This window comes from Rattus norvegicus, chromosome 1 (assembly GCF_021556685.1).
Source record: "Rattus norvegicus strain SHRSP/BbbUtx chromosome 1, alternate assembly SHRSP_T2T, whole genome shotgun sequence".
NCBI lineage: Eukaryota > Metazoa > Chordata > Mammalia > Rodentia > Muridae > Rattus > Rattus norvegicus.
The window spans coordinates 92123800-92130749 of record NC_141534.1 but is presented as its reverse complement, the minus strand read 5'-3'; positions in this window follow the sequence as shown (position 1 = coordinate 92130749).

Sequence of the window (6950 nt, the reverse complement as noted above, 5' to 3'; positions counted from 1 at the left end):
TTATTCCATAGGTGAAAAGCCCAGTGGTTGTTCACACCTGAGGAAAGATGTGTAAAAACCAGGGGTGGGTGTCACACCAGAGGTGAGGAGAAGAGCTTGTGCCACATACCCTCTGAGCCTAGATGGTTGTTGCCCCAATGCCAAATTTACACCAGGTGTGACTATCCCTAGTTTCACTCTACCCATCAGGTTTCCCCTGGATCAAAGGGTAATGGAGAATGATATACACCGGCTCTAAGGAAGGTTTCTCTTGCATATAATGGATACTCAAGACTAATAGTGAGAAAACACATCCGGCCTATTGTAGCGCATCTTACTTTCAGTGCTGGCTAGTTTTTAAGTTGAGGCAAATACCAAGTCCTGAGACAGTGTGAACCCCGATTGCCTCTAAAAGATTGCCCTGTAGGCAGTCAGTCAGTGCAGTGCTATCTTAGTGATTGAGGTCCAGCCCACTGTGGGTGGGTGCCACCTCTGAGAAGGTGGTCCTGGGATGTATAAGGAAGCAGGCTAAACCATGGAGAGCAAACATTATGTAAGGCTCCTCCAGGGCTTCTGCTTGAGTTCCTGCCCTGACTTCCCTTCAGATGGGCTTAATGAAATGTAAGGTGAAATAAATGCTTTCCTCATGGACTTGCTTTTGGTTTGCTTGACTACAGCAGTAAGACACTGTCCTAATGTCTGCACTATCCGTAAAAGAATGTTCTGTGGTATATGGCTGCTTCACACAGAGCAAGCGAAAAGAACCGGTTATCTATGGCACTGACCGTGAGGCAATTTCTCAATATCTATAGGAAGTCCCCACTGTCCACGGGGACTCAAGAATTTTTGGCAGGTCCTTACAAGTTCACAGAGAGCTTAGTCTATTACCCATGCTATTGTAGAACTCTGCCCTCACTATGTAGTCCAGGCTGGTCACAAACTGGAGTTAATCTTCCTACCTCAGTCTCCCAAGTGCTAGAAATAAAACCATTAAAGCCACGCCTGGGCTGGTTAAAAGCGCTGGACCTAATCTAAAGGACCTAGATCTGATGCCACGCATCCACGTGCCGGCTCATAAGCTTGGGGCAACTCCAGTTCTAGGGATTCAACCTTCTTCTGGTCTCTGCAGGCATAATGAAGCACACAGGTCGTTCACAGCCATACAGGCAAACAGCCGTGCATATTTAAAACTTAAAAACATGCACATACCAGCCGGGCAGTGGTGGCACACGCCTTTAATTCTAGCACTTGGGGCACAGGCAGGAGGACCCTCTGAGTTCAAGGCTAGCCTGGTCTACAGTAAATGAGTTAGTTCTAGGACAGGCAGGACTATATAGACCCTGTCGTCCAAACAAACAAAAATACACTTAGATAGCCCCCTAGCGAGTGGTTCCAGGTGGTCGCCAAGTGGGGCGGGGGTTGGGTTCAGGACAGCTACAGAAACTTCTTAAGAGTTTGCAAATGCAAACTGGCCTTGGTAGGTTTGAATACAAAGAAGATTATGCTGTCCGCAGGGAGGCGACTGCTGGGCAGTTCACAGTTCCCACTGTGCATACAAGCCTGTGTTGTGGAAGAGACTCAATAGAATCACAGTGAAGGTGTGCTTCCTCTGTCGGTTCACATCAGGTGTGAGGATTAAACAAACACATCCTGCCAAGGAAATGTTCTGCTGTAGTGCCAAAGACTTTCTGCCTCTAGTGTGATTATGATGTCCATGGAGGGGATTTCCCCCACCCTCCCATACGGCTCGTGAATGTTACAGCATGCAGGCATGCGGGGAGACCTGTTAGTGGGCATTTACACAGGCCAAGGCTTATTGGAGGAAAGGTGTGTGTTCAGGGAGCTGAATCCTGCGGCTGAGAGAATTACATAAACTACAGTTAATTTACATACTCAGTTACACTGTCCTGTGGGGGAGGGGTGGTGTTCCCCGAGGTAAAACTGTCCTGCCTTAGGTTGCCCTGGGTCAAATCGCAGCTGGGCTTCTTCCCAAACTGTGATATGGGGAAGGTCACTTAATCCCCCAGTGCCTTGATTTCCACCGCTTTTAAAATGGGAATAGGGCCGAGGGTGTGGCTCAGTGGTAGAGCATTTGCAAAACCTCCGCTTGAGGTCCTGGGTTCAATTCCCGGCAGAGAAAAGAAGAAAAAGGCACAAAAGGCCTTGATGGCTTTGTTAGGAAGGCATAACGAGTTAGAGCAGTTCAAGCCAGTGCGTTTTGAACAGCGGGATGAAGTTCCTCAATTTTAAGAAGAAGAAAGGAGACCCAGGCCCACGTCTGCGATAGCAGTATTAGAAGGTGGAAGTGGGAGGATCCAGATAGTCAGGAGTTCTAGGAAAGCCTTGGTTAGAGAGCCAGCTGGAGGTCGGCCAGGGCTAAAGGAGACCCTATTTCAGGAAACAACAAGGAAACCAGAAGAACAACCATATTCATCATGAAGAAATACTAAGGCAGGAAGTAATCCCAGCGTTGGGGAGGCTGGTGCTGGGGGATCATCGAGACCTGGGCTACATAATCAGACCTTATCTGAAGAAGCAAAAAGAGAAAGAAAAAATGCTAAACGTTTGAGAAACAGTATTTATTTAATCTGATTCGTATGTTGTGATATATATGTATGAATATTTCAGAATATTACTCCGATCTATCACCAGTTATGTTTATTTATTTAATGCGTTGGGAATGTGTCTTTGTACAGGGGCTCACGCTTAGCATGGACATCGTTTCATCCCCAACACTGTAATAAATAAATAAATAAATTTACAACAGTAGAAAAGAGGACAAGGGGGTTGGGGATTTAGCTCAGTGGTAGAGCGCTTGCCTAGCAAGCACAAGGCCCTGGGTTCGGTCCCCAGCTCCAAGGGAAAAAAAAAGGAAAGAAAAAAGGAAAAGAGGACAAGGGAGAGGGTTTACTAGGTAGAGATGCTTGCTGCCAGGCCTGAGTCCCAGAGTTCCATCCCCTGAAAGCTGTCTTCTAAACTTCACTTGGCTGGTGTGGCACATACATGTCTTGTCCCCAGCATGGATTTCTCTGAGTCCTAGGCTAGCCAGGGCTAACAATGAGACTGGTCCCAACACCCTTTAAACACCCTCCTCAAAAACAAACAAAACAGAGCAGAATCTGGGAGATGGCATTTAAGAGTGCTGACTGGACTTCCAGGGCATCAGCAGTCAATTCCCAGCACTTGCCAGGCAGCTCAGAAACACTTGCAACTCTAGTTCCAGGGGATCTGACAACTCCTTCTCAACTCCATGGGCACCAGGCACACACATGATACATTGATACATAAGAATACATACAGGCCGGGTTGGGGATTTAGCTCAGTGGTAGAGCGCTTGCCTAGCAAGTACAAGGCCCTGGGTTCGGTCCCCAGCTCCGAAAAAAAAAAAAAAAACAAACATGCAGGCAAAACATACAAATTAAATAATTTTGGAGGTGACAGTGGTGACAGTTTTGTTTTTGTTTTTTGAGACAGGGTTTCACTTTATAGCTTTGGCTATCCTGGAACTTGATAGGTAGACCAGGCTGCCCAGCCTCAGATTCACATTGATCCACCTGCCTCTGCTTCCCAGGTGCTGGGATTAATGGGATGGACCATGTCCAATAGTATTTTTAAAAGAATACTTTGCTTAAAGTGTTAGACTTCGAACATTATAACACACAGCTAGGCATGGTGATGCAAGCCTTTTAATCCCAGCACTCAGGAGGGAGAGGCAGGCAGATCTCTGGGAGTACAAAGCCAGCCTGCTCTACAGTGGGAATCCAGGATAGGACAGCCAGGACTGGTTACACTGAGAACTGAGAAATCTTGTGTGTGTGTGTGTGTGTGTGTGTGTGTGTGTGTGTGTGTGTGTGTGTGTGGCGGGGGGAGGGGGGAGGAAGTAAGAGAGAGAGAAAGAGAGAAGGAGGAGGAAGAAGAGGAAGAGGAGGAAAAGGAGAGAGAGAGACAGAGAGGCAGAGAGAGAGAGAGACAGAGACAGACAGACAAAGCACTTTAGGACATAGGCAGAACCGCCATGAGACTGAATGAGATTGAGGCCTGCCTGGCCTACACCACAGTGACAGTTTCAAACAAAACAAATGAGTGAAAATAAGAACAGGACGTGGTGGTAGACACCTATAATCCCACTCTACTCCAGAGCTGGAAGCTGGAGGACTAGGAGTTTGTTCAAAGTTGGCCTCAGCTACACAGTGAGTTCAACGAGGACAACACAAGACTTGGTCAAAAACAAACAAACACACAAACAAACAAACAAACACCTAGCCCTCCCCACCCGCCCCATTACAGCAAGTAAGTAGCAGAGGGCTGCCCTGTCTGGCTTCAGTGAAAGAGGATAAGCCTCATCCTGTAGAGACTTGATGCCCCAGGGAAGGGGTGGGGTAGGGAGCACCCTCTCAGAGGCAAAGGGGAGGGGGAAGGGGTGATGAACTTTTGGAGGGGGGGAACCAGGAATAGGGGGCAACATTTAGAACATAAATAAATGAAACGATTAAAAAACAAAACCCAAAAAAAGTATGCAAACAAAACAAAACAAAACCCAAGGGTGGAAGGAAACACCAAAATATACATTTTTGTGGGTTTTTTTTCTTTTCTTTCTTTCTTTCTTTTCTTTTTTTTTTTTTTTTTTTTTTTTTTTTTTGGAGCTGGGGACCGAACCCAGGGCCTTGCGCTTGCTAGGCAAGTGCTCTACCACTGAGCTAAATCCCCAATCCCGTGTTATTTTTCTTTTTTGCAGCTGAAATTTTTACTTAATTTTACTTTATTTTTAAATCATCATCATTTTACCTCCTGACTGTAGTTTCCCCTCCTTCCTCTCTTTTTTTTTTTTTTCCTCTCTCTCTCTTTTGGACACAGGGTCTCAGTGTGCTGCCCTGGCTGTCCTCCAACTGGCTTTGTAGACAAGCCTGCCTGGCATCAAACTCACAGAGATCCTCCTACACCTGCCTCCTCTGTGTAGGCTGGATTAAAGGTATGTGCCGCCAGGATACCGGGCTCGACCTGTTTTTTTCCCTTTACCTTTTTATCAGATATATTTATTCTATGTATATGCGTGGCAGTGTGCATTGTGTGTACATTGCCCATAAAGGTCAGAAGAGGGCTTTGGGTTCCCAGGACATGGATGGTTGCGAGGCTCAATGTGAGCGCTTGGAACTGAACCCAAATCCCTACAGTGCCCGGAAAGCACCAGGCAGCCTCTGCCTCTGCGGCCACCTTTCCCTTTGTTCTTTTGTACGGGATTCACGGGATTCACGCTGTATCAGGCTAGCCTCACCTCAGTAGATAACCTAGATTGACTTCAAACCTGAAATCCTCCCGGCTCAGCCTCCTGAGTGCTAGGATTAGAGGTGGCTTGACCCACTGCGCTTTGCTTACAAGTATTTTCAGAGCGTTAAAGTGACGGCCTAGGCCTAGCTCTTAAGAGCACTTGCTGCTCTTGCAAAGAACCCAGAGCTGGTTCCCATCACCGAGACAACTAAGAGTCTGAAATCTCCAGATGCGGGGGCCCAGCGCCTTCCTGTTCACAGACAGTGCACTTGCGAAAACACAGGAAAAGATTCATACACGAACAGCAAGAGAAAATCTTTAGAGGGTGGGATGGAAATGAAGCATGGTGGCTAGCGGCACTTGCTGTTCTTCCCGAGGACAGAAGTTCGGTTCCCAGCACCCAGATCAGGAGGCTCACGTCTGCCTGTAATCCAGTTGCAGAGGATCCGACCCCTCGCGTCTGCAAGAGCACCTGCCTTCACAGGCACGCACAACCCCACAGATGCACAAACATACGCATGTAACTTAAAATAAGTTTAAAAATAAATCTCGGGCTGAAGAAATAGTAAGGGTACTTACTGCTCTTCAAAGAGGACCTGGGTCCAGTTCTTAGCACCCACATCAGGCAACCCACAGTTGTCTGTAATTTCAGTTCCAGGGAATCTAATGCTGTCTTCTTGTCTCCTTGGGTACCCATCCACGTGAATATATTCACATGTGCCCGCACACTCATGCACACACACACAAGCACACTCGAGCGCACACACACACACACACACACACACACACAAATAAAATATTTCTAAAAAAATATTTTCAAGGGTAATGTCATCCATGCCTTTAATTCCAACACAGGGAAGGGAGCAGCTGGCAGGATCTCTGTAAATGGAGGCTGGCCTGGTCTACATGATGGATTCCAGGCAACCCAGACCCGAACAATGATGCCCATTTTCAATTTCTTCTTTTTTTCAAGTATGGTGGTGGGGAGGGAGCCAAGGGTCTCAGACATGTTAAGCATGTACTCTACTGCTCAACCCCTCAGCCTCTGAATATTTTTTTTTCAAAGAAGAAAGTCTCCTGGTTTTGTGACACAGGCCTTAAAACTACTACATAGACCAGGCTGGCATTGAACTCATGACTCTTCTATTTCTGCCCGCTAAGCACTGGGATTGCAGCATGCCTCATCACGCCTGAATGGCCTAACACTTTAGGGAGTCTACACATAGCCGTGAGACAAAGGCATCTGTAATCTCAGCCCTCAGGAGGCTGTGGTAGGCAGATCGCTCTGACTTGAGGTCAGCTTGGTCTACACGGTGAGATACTGTCTCAAATAGTTTATGCCGTCAGGATCTAATTAGTAATCTTGTCCGTGCTTTGTGTGTGCTCTGGAAATGAGTCTTGGGGAAGGGATTCTAGGGCCGAGAAAATCTGCGTGATGAGTCAACTCACCCATCAGGAAGTGGTATTGGATACAGGTCACTAAGTGACCCTATCATCAAGGTGAGGCAATGATAAAATAGGATATTTAACCTCCCTTCTTCCCACACACACCCTCTTTAACAACATTTTATTTATTTATTTTTAAAGATTTATTTATTTATTATATATAAGTACACTGTCTCTCTCTTCAGATACACCAGAAGAGGGCATCAGATCTCATTAGAGATGGTTGTTAGCCACCATGTGGTTGCTGGGAATTGAACTCA